The sequence below is a fragment of the Polyodon spathula genome, chromosome 21, assembly GCF_017654505.1.
Source record: "Polyodon spathula isolate WHYD16114869_AA chromosome 21, ASM1765450v1, whole genome shotgun sequence".
NCBI lineage: Eukaryota > Metazoa > Chordata > Actinopteri > Acipenseriformes > Polyodontidae > Polyodon > Polyodon spathula.
In genome coordinates, this window is record NC_054554.1 from 4,214,001 (window position 1) to 4,234,177 (window position 20,177).

The 20,177-nt window shown below is 35.5% G+C and overlaps 1 protein-coding gene across 3 annotated transcripts in view; it reads right to left on the minus strand.

The window, feature by feature from the left end:
- The window catches only part of LOC121296546 (zinc finger protein 536-like), a 138,285-nt gene extending 126,187 nt beyond the window's left edge, over positions 1–12,098 (minus strand). For 2 of the 3 annotated variants that reach the window (XM_041222227.1, XM_041222228.1), the window contains exon 1: positions 11,047–12,097. The gene's annotated coding sequence lies outside the window, so the exon portion shown is untranslated. Of the gene's footprint in view, positions 1–11,046 lie in introns of all 3 variants that reach the window. The other variant, XM_041222229.1, reaches the window with a different exon arrangement.
- Positions 12,099–20,177: the final 8,079 nt, after the last annotated feature.

Sequence of the window (20,177 nt, forward strand, 5' to 3'; positions counted from 1 at the left end):
ACAATTTCTATCAACCACCCGTATTACTCTTTCCTGTCTCATTGTAACTGGAAAAAGAAAATTCTGTAATTGAGTGGTACAGAACATGTGCCCTCCCTGCTCAAAGATGACAGATGGATTATAAAAACTTCAAAGCCGAGCATTTGGAGCACCAGGGGAGAGATAGTAGGTATTTGAACTATCATTCTTTACCCAAGAGACAATGGCACTGTGACATGGCGCATACATCAAGGAATACTGCAACCAGATTGACATAATCTTTCTTTTCACTATTTAACATCCTGTTAGGAGCAAGTTACAGCCAAGCTTATTACAAGAAACTGGAACCGTTACTGCACACCTCAGTGTCTGAAAGGGTAAACATGGTGGCACCGTTCACTATAGTCAACCCGTTTCTTAAAGTCAAACCAGCAATTTAAAGGGGTGCTTACTAATGCTTTAATTTCAATTATATCACTTCTTATTAACTTAATTAACATTATTGCTGGCTACCCTTCTGGCCCTTCACTTTTTACGTTAGTTCGGGATATGCAAACATTGATAGTTTTAGCTTTGATATTGGTAATAAGAGATAAACAAAATGGATTATAAATCCTTTCTTTGCACTCAGTATTGCATCAGTATTTGCCTATTGTCCTCTCTTTACCTTAAAATAACACATTGACCTCCACAAATAATAACAACCTGTACTCACAGTGCTCTGCAAAGCAGGTGAAGAACTTTCTAATTACCCAACTGCTCATATGTCCCTCCAAACAGTGTGATTGGAGTCAATTTTGAGCAAAAGTTGGATAGCCCACAAAACACATCCAGTCTAAACCATTTTTAATATAGGCTAGTATCGCTTTAGTGTTGCCACACAACCTAATTTATATTTGTATTCAGTTAGGTGTAATACACACAAGGTTTAATTAGTAAATTGTCCTCCACCTAACATAGATTCATATTGAAGGGATACCATGCTCATTAAGATGTAACGGAACATCTTACATTGGAGGTATGATACAAGCTGTTAGAATGGTGCTCTGTCACTGCTATTGCATGGCAACTGCGCTGCAGCATGTATCAGAGCCTCAATCAATGCAAAACCAAACTACAATTAAACAGCCCTATAAATAACAGCTTTCAAATACAAAGTTGTAGCTCATGTAATATTTCCCAGTATACTGACCTGCCATCGAACTGGAGGAAAAAAGAGTTACATTAAAGGTCAATTAATAAGCTGAAACTAAATACAAAATTACATGTATTGTAAAAAAAAACAAAAACTTAATAATAGTATTACTCATATTCTTTACTTAGCAGATATTAATAAACCGTTGGTCAATTATTTTTTTTTTTTTTCTAAAGTCATGGCTTTGTAGCATGTGTGAAAGAATGCAATTTGGTCACATTCATTTACTAACTATGCTGTTTGATTAACCAGCACAAAAATGAGACTGAACCTCCATAATTAAGATCCCTTTCAAGATTACAGCCAAAAACAAAAGCTAAGAGAAAAGCAGCTTGCAGAAAAGGAAACTAAGAAAGAGAAAATAAGAAATTGCATGACCTCCTGTCCCTGACACATAAAAGCCATCCCACTACTAAATATTGTACTCAGCGGGAAAACTGACCCCAAGCGGAAGCACTAAATACAAAGTAACCATGCCGCAAAGGAGCATGCAGAGCTCACATTTAGCTCCTAGCAATAAAAGAAAACGATTCGCTTAGCCAAAGATATTCTGTTAAATCAGGATCCTAACATAACTTTCTTTACTGTATACAAAACTTCTGTTCTCAAGAACATATTGTACAGGTTTATAACAACTGCACCGCTTTATATAAAATACCCACAGCAGTGCAACACCTGATTCCAATTACAGGATGTTGCTGTAACCAATCTGCGTCACGCGAACCCCTTTTTTCTGTACAAGCCTGTGATGAATGTGAATCCACCCAGACTTTGTCAGAATATTCATTAGGTTCCAATATTTATTTTTCTTTAGCATTTTATTATAAAAAGTTAAACTTGAAACACTGTGTGATGTTAAAATATTAACGCCCTGAAGAGTAAAGCAATGAGCACACATGGAGTGAGATATCTTCCACGCAAAAACAACCAATTGAGTATAAACTACAGTCATTGTAGGATTACTGGTAATGTTTCCTTTTTTTTAATAAAAACTAGTTTCTCCCAAAGCGTTTTAAAAAACAAGCAGTCCTGGGCCAAAATTATATGAGCATGGCCATTTGTAATAGGGCCTATGGCCACCCTTGTGTCTGTAAACATTCTGGGTTAGCAGTGAAATGCTCATGGTAGGTTAAACCCCATTCCAACACAAAAACACACACCTCATAGGGATGAGTAATAATCTCTTATTCCCTAAAATAAACGTGTCATACTTGAAAACCAAATAATGCTGAGTAGAATCTCTGTGCTTGAATTTTGGAAAAAGCACTTCCAACATTTAAAAGGAAGTAGCCGCACCTTACTGGAAAGACCATCTTGAAGACAGAAGTCCAGCAGTTAGCTGGTATTGGACCATGTGCTGTATAGAGTAAGAAGATCTCAAGATGTTCTACAGCACTGCACTGCACACCACGAGCCTTTCAACTAAAAAAGATCTGATCTTCCACAATTTATATATATATATATATATATATATATATATATATATATATATATATATATATATATATATAACGAATTCCCCAAAGTAAATACTATTTAGTTCGTACTTTTTTTTCTGCGAAAAAGTATTCACGTTGTAAGTGATTTCAAAACAGTGCATGAATACATGCACTTCTGAACTAACAATGTAGGACTGCGAATTTGAATTGATGTAAAAACGCTGAATTATACATTTTTGAAGGCTACGGGTTCATGAATGGCAGCACGTTTCGTTCTGCAGCAAAGCAAGACACTTGTTGTGTGTGTATTGTGTTTGTGTCACACCAACACCACCCACCCACCCACCCACCCACACATACACGCATGCGTGCGCATGCACGCACACTCAAGCGCACTACCACACACACAATCGTATATCAGGGAAGCTGTGGTTGGGGAACCCTATTCTGCCCTTTGGGACTGGTCTATTTAAAACATCAGTAACATGTGCAGTCTAGGGTAAAGAAGCACCTGCCATCCAAGTGCATATAAAGTCTGTCTGCTTTTTGGTATGTGTTTAGTTATGTTTAGTTGTGCAGTGGTTGTGTATAAGCAATCAATGGATGACATGGTTGTGCATAATTCATGGTGTGGTTGTGTAACACATGAACAGCTGTTTGTGCTTATACATATATTTCTAATATTAAGATCTAAGATGACTGGAATAAGCTAAAAACGTGTTCATAGTCAGATCACCTTTGTAAATGAGAAACTATTATCAATTACAAGAAGGCTTGGTGATCTTGATGAATACCTTTTACTATACACTGAGAAAAAAGATGCACCAAAATGTAAATGATTTATATATACAATTGCAATATACATACTTGCTGAGAGGAGGAACATGACATTAAGAAAATATACTGTGTAACATCAAAGGTGCAACTCGTATATTCATAACCCTACTGTTTAAAGCACCTTGCAATCTTGTCACGCTCAGCAGGTATGTATAAAATTGCTTTCCAGTGGAACCCCCTAAAGATAAATACTGCCTTAAAAGAAAGGCCAGTATAGTATAACTTTTTTTTTTTTCTATAAGAACTCCTTAGTATACCTAATGATGTTCAAAACATGTCTGGGACAAAGCTCAATAGATGTACAAATATTTTTTAAATGCTGATATTTTTTACCTAACGGCTGCAAGTATTTACATTCTTGTCTGGGCAGAGCAGTGGGTGATTTTTGCTTCCACAGAGAGGCTTGTGTTAAAATCTTGGAATGATCATTTCTCATGGTGTTAGCAAAGGCAGCACTTAAAACCCAGTCAGACAGCTTTACTATCTTTCTTAGAAGTGTAAATCATTAACCCTGCTCCAAAATTCAATGGATTTTATCTTCTGTACTTACTTAGTGTAACTCAATAAAGTCAGTTTCCAGTTAGACCCAGTAACTAAACGGTTTAGCTTTTTTATATCTTGCATGTTGTTTATATTTTCCTGAAGGGTTTCGAAAGACTGTTGCACAGCTATGTAAAAATAAAAAATAAAAATCTAAATCTAAAACATGCAACCAATTCAGCCTCCATGAAGAAATTCAAAAGGCTGTGCATAAAACAAAGAGGAAGAACATAAGTCTGCGTGAGACTCGAAATAATTAAATCAAATACGCCATATTAAGAGTTTATTATTTACTATCAAAATATTGCAGTTTGTTATCAACAAGGAAGCAGAAAGCTATAAAAATTTATTCAAACAGTCCAAAGGTATGATTTGAGTTCAACGTCTTTTTATACGATCAAGCTGCCTCTCTGGTAAGGAGATGTTAATTCACAGGGCTTCATCTGTCTGAGAGCAGAAAGAAGCCAGTGCTATCATTATCAGCCAAATCAACCAGGCGTTTAATGGTGGAATCAGGAGACATTTGCTCTCCACTATCACAGTGACATCATAACTGAAAGAATCAACAGCAGACAGGGGCTGTCCACAGGGGGCAGAAAAACAATATACCAGTTAAAGATCTGGCATCTTGTAATGGAATTAAATATGCAATTTAAAATACACCACGAAAGCCCCCAGTGTGGAATGCTGATAAAACTTTGCCACTGCTTTCCAAGGCTGTATACTGCTTCAGAAACACATACAGTAGCAGCCATATTCACTTGGGTCATTGCTATCTTTTAAATGAAGCTGATGCCTACCTGCGTTGCATTTTGACAGATGATCCTCTCTGACGTTTTCAGGGCAGTGTCACGCTGCCATTTCGGCTGTTTAATGTTGTCTCTTGACAAAACTAATCACCATTTTGTTAATATCCGTTTTTAGCCTGCGAGCTCAATGAGAAACACTTACCTCCCTCAGTAACAGACCTCTCATGCAAGCACTCCTAATTTGCTCTTCTCTATCATAATGTCTAATGTCATTATTTTTATTTTACTTTTTATTTTTCATTTAATGACAGACCCTTCAAAACCCAGCCAAACTGCAGGACAAATAACATTTCACTTACCATGACACTTACATTTAATTGAAAACAGTAATGTGAGTATTTTAACCTTCGTCTGATAGAAAAAGGATAGCAAATGTCATTTAATAAACCATTCTTTTTAAAATCATTCTCAACAGACTTTAGAACAAAGTACAGGTGGTTGAACTGTTGTAAGTGATCTGCAATGTACTGTATATGTATTAAAAAAAAAAAAAAAAAAAACCCTAGATAAGATTCCCCAACAAAACTGAAACTATACTCTTTAAATCTAAGTGGCTGGGCTTATACATTGTCAAAATATTTGCAATAGAGGATTCCTAAAAGGTGAGCATGCTGTATTCTACAAAAGACTCAGCTTCCTTGTGTAACAAGTATATGTTATGAGTGCAGACAGAAAAGCTAAAATCCCCCAGGCTACAAAAACCCTGCTATTGTAGTAATAACCCATGAGACCAGTCTGGGAATGTACAGCATTCAGAAGCACTTCACATCCTATTAGAAGTTATGCCACTGATGTACAGTGCAGGTCACTTGCTTTGCAATAAGTTTAAACCTTTTTAAAAGCATGCAGAACTTGAACACAACATTTTTTCACAAGGCAAGTTTCATTAAATATCCAATTATGCAAATCAGTTCTAGGAGAGGCAGTGAATATACAATATAATGGTGTAACTATTAGTTCAATACAATATACTGCACAGGGCAGATTTACAAGGCAACGTAACTGGTACCTTTTGAGAAACCTCTTGATCTTAATCTTAAGGTCCAGCGTCCACTTTTCAGACCATCGACCGCCTTGCAAAATCAGTTTCAAAAGCAGCCAGCCCACGTAGTGTTTGCAACACATTTGTTGGCATGCATGTTATTGAACAAATGGCTGTTATGACAATAAATAACAGCATGCAAACACCCCAGTTCTGTTGAAAATATCCCACTTAAAACTGCACGCAAAAGAATAACAGACAATAACACTGTGTTTTAATCTGATACTAATGAATTGTGTTGAGTATTAAGAAACTAACATTTAAATATATATAATGTCTGCATACAATCCATATTGATAGCTTTAAGTAGAGCGAGTGAAAGTAAAACATATTTATTATAAAGTAAACATAAATCTTAACTGTGGTGTGATATTTGTTTTCTGTTCAGGAAGCTTTTAAACCCACCCATTTATCTAGATAAAATGCCATTGTGTTATCAACACATCTTGCACGACTGACACCAACCTAACCATCCTTCCATTATTACAACAAAAAAAAAAGAAGTATAAAAGTGGCAATCCAGAAAGGTAGTAAGTCCCAAACGACTGAGTTATAGTTTGTGTCTCTGAATTGGTTTGCCAGACTAATCTTTCACGTTAACACACACAAACAATTTCCCAAGAAGGAAGACATGTATGGATCATGTATTAATAGTTTATATATGATCAAGGACACTTTTTTTAAAATCTAACTTTTAGCTGATACATGAACTGGAATATACGAATAGGGTATACATTGTTAATGAGATGTGTCATCTTAATGGGAATATATTGACTAAACATTTTAACTACAACTTCAGCCCCCTCTGCAACTGTGGCATGTGTGATTTAGTAAATGGAAAGTCTCTACAGGGGAAAAAAATATCACAGTGCAGAAATTATAGAAAAAAAATTCTAAAGAAAAAAACTCACTTCAGACATTCAGCATTCTGCAGTCTTTTCAAAAGCAGCACCCGGGGTTAAAAAGGGGCAGTAGTCAATAAGCCTGACATATAATGATCTAACCAAAAACAGCAATAGGGAATTGTACAAACACACACGGAATAGCATTTAAACGAGTTGGAAATTCAATATTAAGCAAATGTAGATATAAGCCAACCAAGGATACTTCAGTAAGCACATGTATAGAAGGAACACCTGTTTCCACTCACCTGTGAACTGCATGTAAAGACTACCTGTCTGCACACTTTCAGATCGTTCCTTAAGTAAAGATGAACATAGGATGAACACCTCAGTGTCAGGGGTACCTTGTCAGCTGCATAAGGGGAAAGCTGTGTGATAGGATTAGGGAAATATTCAAGTAATTTATTGAACCCAGTTGCTCATAGCTAGCGCTTAAGAATTTTGTGAATACGCAGATGTAAATTTATCAAAGAATAGATTAATTCCCTATTAGAATTACTACACCTCTAAAATACTGACTGGTTTAGTTTGATTCTGGAATCACTGCTGTTGTCTTACCACTCTTTAGCCTTTATAAGTTTTATTACTTGAACGGAAAAATTGAAGATTCTTGTTTTTATTCGCATGACATATTTTTGAGTTATCTTCTTAAAAGGCTAGTAAAAGAAGTATTTGCTTTTCTTACTACTTCCACAAAGTATGTAAGAATGCTGCTGGGTTTAAAGCTATCCATCTTCAAACATGGTTGATTAATCTCTCTGTTATTTCTTATACATCACCTCTCAATCAATCACGGCTCTATCTTTTTTATGCACGAACAATTTCAGTTCATTGACAGAAATGATACTACATTTAATTATTCCCACAGGAGAGGTGTCTTTCATTCTTAATAAACATTTAAACAAAATAAGCTTGTTGTGTTCTTTATTATTTTTATTAAACACAATAATGTATACTCTTGACCTTGACCTTCATTTTATTTAATATAATATACTGCAGTATTACTGTAATAAACTGCGGTACAATGCATTATTTTGGACACAACTTGTTAATGCAGCACTACATGTCAATAACAGTTTACAGTCTTGGATCATACTAGATGGGGGAGGATGGTTAACTGTACATACTGAATTATAATGAATCTCCACCCTTTTCAGTGACACCATGCAAAGGAGGCCTGATTGTCTCCAGCAGCCACAAGAAAATGTCCACCAATTAAAGCTTGTGGAAGCAGCTAAGTGTGGAATAGCTGTTTGATTTGCGTTCTTTCACTGTCTCTACTTCACTGGTTCCAGATTGACTGAATTTAAGGTTGCCTGGGTAAATGTATTTTTAAAAAGTTACATATTTTATGTACAGTGTACAGACATTATAATTGGTTTCTACAAAATATAAATGTAATAAGGTATTTTGATCCAGTTGTTATCCGATCAGTAACACAACACAAAAACATAACACTGGCAATCAGATTGGGTTCTCCTTCTGATTTTGTACACATTACACTACACATTTGTGTGTGTGTGTGTGTGTGTGTGTGTGTGTGTGTGTGTGTGTGTGTGTATAAAGATGACCAGGTGTTAGCGCTGGTATTCAAAATCAACACAATCATTGCATTATATAACATAAATTGTAACACATTATTTGTGTTGCGCTGAAAATAATTTCACAAAAGATTTTCACATAAGCAAAGTACATTTTTGTGTTTTTTAATATTATCTCAGTCATTATCATTCTTCACACAAACTTGTTCTGTCTGTTCACACAATACACACACACACACACACACACACACACACACACACACACAAACCAATGCAATTGTAATATCACTTTGAATAGTGAATCATTGTGATTAGTATTATTATTATTATTATTATTATTATTATTATTATTATTATTATTATTATTTATTATTATTTAATTTGTTATCTTAAAAAAGAAAAAAAATTGTGTTAAAAATGTGATGTTATTCTGCAAGGGAAGATTGCATAACAGAACAAACTATTCTCGAAACTGCATGCTAAAAGTGTGCTATTTCAAGTTATACCTCTGCAGGTTGAGATGTGGTATACCCAAACCTATTTTTTGATAGATAGATAGATAGATAGATAGATAGATAGATAGATAGATAGATAGATAGATAGATAGATAGATCACTTACCACACTTTCATAGAAATTGCTCTGACATTATACATTATTTATTATCTGATTTATTAATTTTACTTTTGAAGGATTTTGAAAAGGATATGATCAAGTACCAGTAATTAGCACATTTGCGGCCCCCAACACAGGAACCCCGATAAGAGAGGGAGGGAGAGAAGAGAGTACAACAGCGGCTGTGGTAGAAACCTATCTTCTCCATATCAAATTACTTTATCGATTTATCATCAATAACGACTTCGTGCTTGTAGGGTACCACTTACATATCATATATGTTTTATTTCTGGAATATATAGTCTTTATAAATATCTTTGGGCACTTTTAAGTCAAGAATATATCCGACATAAACAAGCATTTTCAGAAAATAATAGGTCAAGGGAGGGCATTTTTGGTTTTGAAAAACTAGACTCTTTATCGTTCGCAATATCTAGTGAAATATAAATTGAAGAGAGCTGACAAATATGTCTACGCCCAGACACAATTACAGACATAATGCCTGCCTAACAAATACCGCTAAACAATGACAACCATTAAACATACACGATTAGTCCTTTTTCTTTTTAAAATGAATCTCAGGACATACAGTTATCTAATTACAACTTTGAAAAAGATAGCAAAACAAGTTAATACATAAATAAATAAGTACATTTGCACTATTAAATATTTCTATAGGACGTTATCCCCTTACATGTATTGTGCCATTTTAAGTTACAATCAAACAGCTTCTTAGCACAACCTGACAAAACCCATCTTCTTTAAAACCTGCATCTGTTCTCTCGGTTAACTTATATGTGGAGAGGTACCAGTATCATCTAGAATATTTTTATGATATATATATATATATATATATATATTATATATATATATATATATATATATTATATATTAACTGCAACAGATGGGCGCACTGAAATCTGGACTTTGTCTTGTATTCATCATCTAGAAAAGCTATTTTCATAAAATAGCCGGTGTGTTGTGCCCCGCCTACGACTTTATTTTTTATAATGCCCTTGTGTTACTGATAACGTTCCATGATAATAGCGAAACCATAGCTACTAGTACTAATAAGAAAACCATATACGCAGCTTTTGGTCCGATTCTGAATGTGGTTCGCTAAAAACCCCAGACTCACCCCAGCATCTGCTAAGCATGTCATTTCACATTCAGTTAATACCGCAGTCCTGGAAGCATTTTCCATTTTAATGTCCAAAATTGTTCCTTTTTTTAACCCTACAACTTTTTTTTTTTTCCTTATAGCACATACCCTGAAACATTACCCCCGCCCGAGCAGCGCTATTGTGCTATCCTGGGTCTCTATATGCTCGTTTTCCATGCGTGGTGCTTTTCCGTTGTTTTCTTGATAAAAGGTTTCAAAACCTGATATGACATTTACTTCTTAGTTGTTGAATGCCATAACGTTCTTCAAAGCATAACGCTGGGCTTCTATTCATCACACAAGAGGTCGATCACAGCACAAAATGGCAGGTCTCTCAGGCACTTCCATCTCACAAGTTTTGACACATGGCATGCACCAGCTAACTTTCCAACAATCTGCATTCAGGTTAACTGGAATCGTGAACAAAATCCCTTGAGGTATTCTGAGAAAGTTTAAGAAGAATCTTAAAGGGGAAAGTTTTTTTTGTTTGTTTGTTTTGTTTTGTTTTGTTTTTTTTGTTGTTGTTGTTTTGTTTTGCCTCCGTTCAGCTGTGCTGGCTGGGTGCACATCTTAAAGATACAGCAATGTTAAGTTATATAGATTCATGAAACCTACAACTATCTAAGAAGTAACGGTTCAAAAGACAAACAACAACAACAAAAATACGCATATAAGATTTGTTAAGTTCTACACTACAGCCCCATTCAATGGCTTCTCGGTTGCTTGCTTTATTTTTCTGCATTTCCACCCTGACAGCCCTGCATGCAAGCGTCACCGCTATGTATCTGTAATTATACTTTATTTTATTATTATTATTATTATTATTTTTAAATCACCCATGTTTTGACCGGGGGCCCAAATGCCGAATCCTCTTTGTTTTTATCAAAAATTTGACTGAAATTATGTGTTTACGTGAAGGTCTGTGGGGGGCAGGGCCCCCCCACCCCCCCCCCCCCCCCCTTAGTCTTTAGCTTTTCACTTCTTACCTTAAAAATGTAAAGCAGCTCGTAGAACAAACTCCTGCACGTAAACGAAGCGTTGCAAAAGATTGTGTTCAATGAATAATGAAGCATGTCCACATGATTGACTTCATCATTTTCTTGTGCTGAGGGGTAAACGTGTGCCTCGGACCTGTTACGATTGCCCGCTGCAGAATGCCCTTCTAACTGTACCAAACAGATCCCCAGTACACCGTGTTTAATTTCATTCTGTCTCTTTACAGGATAAACGTGTTCATTGATTCTGATTACCCAGCATCACAAGACATTCCCATCTCTCAGCTTGGTCTCCCCCTATCTGGTAGGTGAAATGCATTGTACCATTAAAAAAAGCACTCTCCATTGTCGTCTTCGGCATAATTCACAGCAGCTAGATAGGTCTTGCGGCATTTAGCTTTGATGAACCAAAAGCTCAACCCTTGATATAATAACCTAGAAAGAATAATCTCTAATCGTCCATTTCCCCCTGTGTTGCAACTTAAAAAAAAAAAAAAAAACATTTACCACAGCGCAGCTTGGTCCTGACCTTGAGCTCCTGTAAACACACTTATTAAAATCCGTCTATTCTCTTAGAGCACACTCGCATTGTCAGTCTTGTTATTCAGACACATAGCGAATCCTTTCATTTGATACCTGCCGTCTGAAATATACTCATCCCTGCTGCTTGACTAAAGATATATGATAGTTAAAATAGCTGCCCTTACCTTTTCTGAGAACTATTGCAAGTCTCTTTCCTTCCAAAAATAATTAAAAAAAAAAAAAACTCCTAGATAAATCTTTGTGGACAGCGGGTCCCAAGCATCAGTCACAGCTCCACCGTTTAAGAGAAGTAATCAGCGATAAAATGACGTTGATCTGCACTGTAACCTTGTGGCGTATTTAATGTAAATAAGCCAGTTATGTTGCCAATCGTATGCATACAAACACAATAGATCCTCAGCTGAGCGTTCTTTTTGATATTCTCTTACGAGCAAGCTTTATTCTTATATAATGCTTCGAAGGAGCGATGGTTTGAAACAATAGCAAATGCCAATCTGTTTGTTAGAATACGACTTTAATTAATCACGTAGCTGCTTATAAGATTATCACGCCGCAATAAACTTAAAATTAGAAAAAGTTTTTACTTTTTCACGGGGGCCCCCCCACCTCCCCCGCCCCCCCCACCTTCCCCCCCGCAAGAATCTTTCAACTTTTTCGCCCACAAAATTCCTAGATTGTAAAAGTTCCATACTATGTTGAAATATATATATATATAATCTAAGTCACATGGTCCATGTTTTCGACCACGAATCTCTCAAGAAACAATACCCTAACTATATTACTACAACCCAATATACCCTTTTCTCAAACCCATATATATATAAATATATAATAAAAGCTGAATAATGCAATTATAGATTCAGTGTCCCAGTTGACAAAAGCTGGTGCTTCAATAGAGTCTTTGTTATGGGATTATATAATGATTGTGGTGTAATTATGGGAAAATGATTTGGTAATAATAATTAAAAAAAAGTATCCAAATACACCAATCGGTAGCTTCTTTTAAAGAATATACCTGCATGTGGCATTAGGACAAGAATGATTTGAAAAGGCTGAGAAAGAAGAAAGACAGTGATGCGCATGATTAGCGGCAATGCAGACAGATTGATTATTCAAAATGTCGAGCCACAGGGACACTTTAAACATTGATTCCTGTAAAACGGGATTCTCAATAAATCAGGGCTGTGATTAGTTCCAGAGGGGAACGCTGACAAACATGCATTTTACTGTAATTTCCCCAGCTACACAAAGACAGTAAAATTGGACTAGCCTACACTTTGACACAAATACACAAGTATGACTTTTTTTTAAAAAATGTATTTTTGTACTATTAATAAAAAAAAATCATAATTCAACGAACAAAGGTGGTAAACAGTTAATAAAAAAAAAAATAAGCTGTTGTTTTCTCTGAAGGGGCAACTGCGATTATGTATTGTATTACGACTTATGTGCTGAAAAAAGCAGGGAACTTGAACAAAAAGGAATGGTTGAAGAGGTCATTTCAGTCAAGTCAACTTACATTGTAGTCTGCATGCTAGATAAGATGTGTGTTTCTTTTTGTTTGTGGTCGTTTCATATTAAACCTAGACCAATGTAATATGATTAGTTAAAAACCTATATGTTCTTTATGTTTTGCAAGAAGTACGTGCTATTAAAAAAAAGGCGCTCAATAAATAGTCCCTATTCAGTATGAAAATCAGATTCCCATGTTTCCATGTGTTTAGGGATTCAGCCTGCATTTTCCAGTTTGATGTGTATGAAATTCTTTTTTGAACAAATTCCAAAATAAAAGTTTGTCTCTAAAGAAATTAGCATAACCATCCCATCAATAATATCGCTATCTCTATGGGAATGATAACTGAAGCAGTAGGGGTGTCCCTTTTTTCAATTCTTCATGGATGAACTGAGTATTTTCAGTTTTCTTTTGAAATTGTTATTGCAAGTCAAGTGATTCTTTATCAGTGACAGGCCTGACAAAGACACGGGCTGGGAAAGCAGGTCAAAAGGAAGTCGCCATATGGACTGAAAATGTGCAAATGTAACAATATAGAGCTAATAATATATACAGCATATAGTCAGTTGTAACGGGATGATGTTACCCTGTCTTAACTTGTTGCTCGTGTGGAAGTAGAAATTTATTTGCGCTAAAAGAATTTGTGTTAGTTATGATAATTATGTTTTATTTTTTGTTTTTTCTATTTTTTTTTTACTTAAAAAGCGTAATTAGTTTTAATATACATATGATAAAACTGTAATTCGAAAAATAAATAATTTGTTGACTCAAACGAAAACTAATTTAAATACTTTAAATACATTTGAAAAATGTATATCTTCCAGTTCCTAACATTAATTCCGCTTCTTTAGAAGTTCTAATGCTAACTTGTTTGGTTTGGTTTGGTTTGGTTAGGTTTTTGCTTACTTAGTAAAACTTGTTATCTTGCTGTTCTGTAAGATGATGCTTGCAAAAGTACAGGTTTTCTTTCAGGGAAATTACATTGTCGTTATTGTTCAACGTAAAACCGTAAGTGTTTAATGTTATTTTAAATGAAGCCGTGATGACAGTCAGTCTAACAGACAGACAGACAGACAGACAGACAGACAGACAGACAGACAGACATAGACTGACAGACTGACTGACAGAGAGATAGACAGATAGATAATAATAAATAATAATAATAATAATAATAATAATAATAATAATAATAATAATAATAATAATCAGTGGTACTGTATGTTACAACACTGTTGCATCCCAAATCAATCTTCTAAATTAAAATCCACAGTGGCAGCTAACAAGTGGAGCCCGTTAAAGTTTACCGTGTACTGATCATCAGTTTACAAGTACATTTTGTTTTGTTTTGTTTTGTTTAAATGCTTGTTAAATGCTTTTTTTTTTTTTTTTTTTTTTTTTTTTTTTTTTTTTTACACGAAATCACATGGCTCACACGTGGAAGATTATTATGGACTGCAAACAGGTGGGTACGTTCTAACCGGTTCCACGACCGACTTGCAGTTCAATTCGTTCTATCGTGCGAAGGTGTTCTTTTTAGTTTGAAAGTATTACCGTACTATTTCAGACCTACAATAACTGATAGAAATTGTGTCCTCCCTGTTGTTGGGCGTAAGCCAAGGAAGCGTTTCAAAACAAATACCGCACTCTGTGCATGTATTATATATATCAGAGTTGTTGCTGTGTATAAAATATACATTTAAAAAATAAAATAAAACACTTTTTCACTTTTTATGCAGAGCATTTAGCTAGCGTCTCGAGATGGAAAATGTAAGCAGTCTCTTTAATCAATATCAAACAATTTCTTCCAATGCAAAACTATTTTCTTTAAAGGAAAAAAAAAAGTATGTTAGAATTGAAATGATAGCAAATTAAATGGTTATCCTTGCTGTGTATGTCCTGGACGATGTCCAAATTATACTACTTAGTACTTCCAAAACACATACTTATCATTTAATTAGGATACTTACTAGCTGCTTCCACACAAAACGTGAGCACATCCCAAGATAATCCTTTATTATCTGGCCACCAGGGGGCATTTACTCAAAACATGTACAGCGCTATACAGGTGCTCAGTTTCACACGTGCCCTTCTTAAACGTCTGCTTAACGCCCAATTTTTGATGTCTGTGGAATATTGTCTAATACGGACCAAACCGGACCTAACTGGCTGTCTCCGTTTATAAAGTCATTGACTCAAATATAGCATTCAGGTGTCTAAAATACACAAATGGAAGGCTCAGCATTTTATCCAGGAACCCCTAGTCTGTGGTAAACTTTAACAGTATAAGCTCTCATGAAACAAAGTTCACTTCATGTGTTAGTCAGAATTTCACTTCAGTGTTAGTGAAGCCTAATGTCTTGTGTCAAGGCTCCCAGTGATGCTATGTGAAGTTGTGTTTCTGTCTTGTCATTGGTTTGAGTTCTATTGGTGTTCAAACAGAAGTAAACATCAAAGTAATTCTTAAATTCATAAGCTGATAGGTGAAGCCCCAGAGGGGGTTATCAGTATGCTCTGATACTACTACCATATAACCAAACTCCACATTTCTGATATAGGGAGCTATCCATTTTTACTATTATATATCAATCGGTTTCTAATCACAATAATGGGCTGCACGCCATTCAAGACCAGCCATTAACGACCTCCATGGGAACATTAACCACCCTCAGCTATGCCTCGGACTGTTAACTATCTACAGGCACTTGTTAATGCCTGGGAATGACCTCCTCGTGGCTATTATTGGTTAATTAGAACTTTTAGACTGGCACTTTCTGTTCTTTAACTGTCCGGACACATTTCATCTTTTATTTTTTTTTTTTAACACTTAGATCATGCTGTCCTGCTGTCTCCAGTCTGTGTGTCTATCAAACCTGTCTCTGTCAGGGAGTAGCTGCAATCGATTTAATCTATTCTATGATATTTCTGAGTTAATTTTCACCCTTATTTTAGACCTTTTAGCAGTATGACTTCTGATAACACAAATAAATAACTATTGAGTTTTTACTTTGGCTAGTCTGCCAAAGGAAAAAAATATATAATAAGTGAGACAGCAGGAAATCCATCCAGTGCACCTATAGTACAATAGAACCAGCTTCCATAAGATATTCCACAAATTTCTCAAAGAAATAACATACATTGCAAAACTATCAAGGAACAATAGGTTAACTGCTCCTGTAAGAGTTTTATAGGATTCATCTTTTTTTTCTTTTTCCAGAACAAATGGGGACAGATTTGCATCAAAAGCCAAATACTGATGAACTAAATATCCATTTTGAAACTATTACATTCCACTGCACATAAAAGGCACAGTTCACAGTCTTTGAGCCAGTGTGTATGTGTGTGTGTGTGGTTAAGGTGTTGTATTTCGATAACTTACAGAAGACAGCAAGCTGTTCATTGGTAGTGTTGCTGTCAACACTCTTAACACCGCCCCTGAATGTAGTGGTTAAACTGTCCTTGTCATTATCGCTAATTGCTTGGAGGACTTCAAGATAAGATCTTTGTCAAAAGTCCATTATGCACTAGACGGTTTAGCTGAACTTACTAATCAACACCATCAGAGCCAAGAGCTGCACATGGACTGCCCCAACTGACAGTCACATGCGGTCTGGCTAATGTCTGTCCTTTTTACAGCTACTTTGTTTAGCTAGCTACATGGTGACTACAAGTAGTAAGTTAAGCCTGCCACCATAAAGAGATGTCAGAGCATCACTAGTACTGTTATAAAGTTCATTTTCACCTGTTTAGGAATTACCATAAATTAACTGTGCGCCATTTTCACTCCACTCCCAAACATTGTGGAGTTGAGGTTGATCTTTGGATTGTGTGTATTTTTAAACCTGTCAAAGTAACTTCCTTTTTTTTCTTCCTGGCTTAAGAAAGTGTGCTGCTACAAAACTGTAGTGTCAGATCTTAACAGCTTTCTGCTGCTCAACCTCTTCCAACCAGGGTGACCAGCCTAAATACATAACCAGCCCCAAGAAAGTTCATTAAGACATGAGTGAAAAGTGGATTGATGATCATAAGAAACAGCTCCCGCTATTGACATTTGTTGGCCAGTGTAAGTCATTAAGCACTAGTTTTATATGGGCACATATTGTCCTTAAACTGTCCTTTGTCTTAGTCATCAGTGTACAAGTGCAAATTAGTACATATGCATTATTAAAAGCTGCAATGTAATTTAATTTACTGTTGAATGAAAAATGTGTAATTTTCACGTACAACTACCTTGTGTGTATGTGTGTGTAACCCCCCCCCCCCACACTTTCCTTATTATAAATGCGTAAATGACCCCCCCTTCGCTGTTCCAGAATGTGACTAATTGTAAGAAGGTAAGTGCATGTTTTTATTCTTATTTTATATCAAGCCTCATTGCACAGGTGAAAAAGATCTTATTCAGAGACAATACGCCATAGGTACTGTCACCTCAGGGACATTTCCACTGCATTTTTCAAAACAGAAAGGTTATGTCATCTACATTTAAATATCTAAAAGGATTACTTTCTTCCATAGTAATATCCCTTTATAGGGGTACTGTGTTATTCCTAATGGCATTTTCTGGTGTAATTGTAATTATGATTGTTACATTAAAAAATAGTTTTGAAAAAAAAGTCGTAACTGCAGCAAGGAAATTTAAGAACCGTTGAATACATTTATGCACATAGCTCATACTTACATGGAAATACAGAATATTGAACTGTGATTGCAGTTCTTAATGCAATCACTTTTAAAAATATGTTGTTATCATCCAAAAAGTTGTTGAGTGACCTTTGTGCAATACAGTACATACAGTGACCCATTCCAGACACTTATAATGAGTATTGTTCAGCTTTTGACCCTCTCATCAACAATATGAATAAATCTGATTTATACTACAGGACACAAGGAGAGCATGGAGACCTCTGACTTTTGAGTTTGCTGTTTTATATCTAATAAGCAGTAAATGCTTGGGGCTCCATTTTAGAATAACTTAATTGGATGCTTGTAACATCCATCATACCATTGTCATCCTAGTGACCTTTCATGTAGGTTATTCATAATAAAGAACATATGAGTTTTATTTTTCACATATCTGCACCAGGTCCCTCATATTCATTACATACCATATCAAACGTATTGCCTAAACATCATAAAACACAAAATATAATAACTAGTTGCCTAAGTGATTCATAAGGAATTTGATGGAGACTGTGAAGCTCATCTGTACCTTCAAGTCACATAATTATTGCAATCCGGGCAATTATACATTTGAATGTTTCTTAAAAGTTCTCCCCTGAGCAACTGCTTGCAGGCTTGCTGACACTATACAGAAACTCCCCCATTTCGTATCCTTGTGGGTTTAGTGAATGTGCACTGAGAAAATAGTGCTCAAGGGTTCATTACAGTGTGCATTTTCATTTGTGTAATTCCTCCACTAAAAAAACAAAATACACCATGTGGATTTTAAAAATATGAAGATAAAAGGAGAAAAAAGGAATCTATTTCAAGCCATTGCTCTCTAGGATATTGAACCCATGAGATACACCATCTCGTTTACAAGGGGGTCCAGAGGGACTGCAGCCGCACACAATTATTATTTTTACATTTTAGAACAGAGAATGCTTTTCTTCATTAAATTTCGACCTTTTAAACTGAAAGGTGATGTACAGCACAACATTCAAATCTTCTAATATTCAAAATGAAGATTTAAAAATACCAAACCAAAACCGATCATCAACTGAAAATTAAACAACAGATTTCTGGACATGTGTAAACATTTCATACATAAGCGCTGGCACCATACCCGAAAACAAATCTCTGTGACGTTCAGTGACACTAAAAGTAGACCAGTGCTCCAACATGGTATCTATCAGTGTGACTCAGGAAGATTTGACCTTGTTATTTTAAAGAATGTATAACTTTGATGACATCGGGATTGCAGAGGCTTATTAACCATGCATAAATACCTACATTCATATATATTGTGCCCATATCATTTGAATGAATACACATATTGGTGACCTTCTTTCAGTTAATCTTAAGTAAGTACTGTAGATTCATCTATAGTTGCATTTACCATATTTTCAAGGCACGTGGCCTTGCTTTCTCAATTGCAATTGAAGTCTGGGATACAGTTCTTTAGCACTCAGTATCACACTCTTGTTAGCTAACAGCTAATTGCCATTGGCCTTACAGTATACACTGCACATAGGTATATCTGTATTGGTGAACATAGTGGACCTGCTTTAAATCCTAAGTGGTTATATCCTGTTTATTATCTAGGGCAACACATGATAAGTTAAAGGAAAGGGGATTTAAAAAAGGTACTTCACAGCATAAAATAAGCTTGATGATCGCACTTTTATGAGCAAGTTGTTACTTAGTGTTTTCTTGTGTCATAATCCTTAACTTTCCTAGTACAAATTAGGGGTCAGAGATAAATGCCTCTTTATAGCTTAAATCTGACGATTATATCCAGGCTAGTGATTAAGGCTTGTAGATAGTACTTCCAAAGGTGTTAACTCCATGCAAATACTTTCTCTTTTACAGCTCTTGCATTTTGTCACGTTGTGTTGAAAACACTCTGCTTTCGTACTGGTTACACATAGTGACAGCCAGAGGCAAATATGCATGTACTAATGATGTGTGGGAATAGAAAACGCATTGTGCTATTGATTTGGGTGCATAGGTGCATAATATACAATGTGACTGGTCCTAAAAAGAGTAGATATATGCTTCTCAATATATTGAGGGGCGTGGTTTTGAAACCTGTAACAATTTTTGAACCAGAATACCGATATTAAAAGTCTTCTACAATCATGGAAAAACTATTCTATTCCTCTTATTACAAATAGTATTTTGGCAAAAAAAAAATGACAGTATGTTACACTAAAATCTAACATCAAGAATGCCACATCCATCAATTTTACATGAAGAGTGACATAAGGCAGCTTAACTTATTTCAAATTCTGCTAACAGTGCTGGGTCAAAATTAAAGACACTTCAGCAAATACTGTTCACCTAAGGCTAGCTCCACATTATCTTAGGATACAGTGGAAACAGACAATGGATTTCAATTATTTGACAA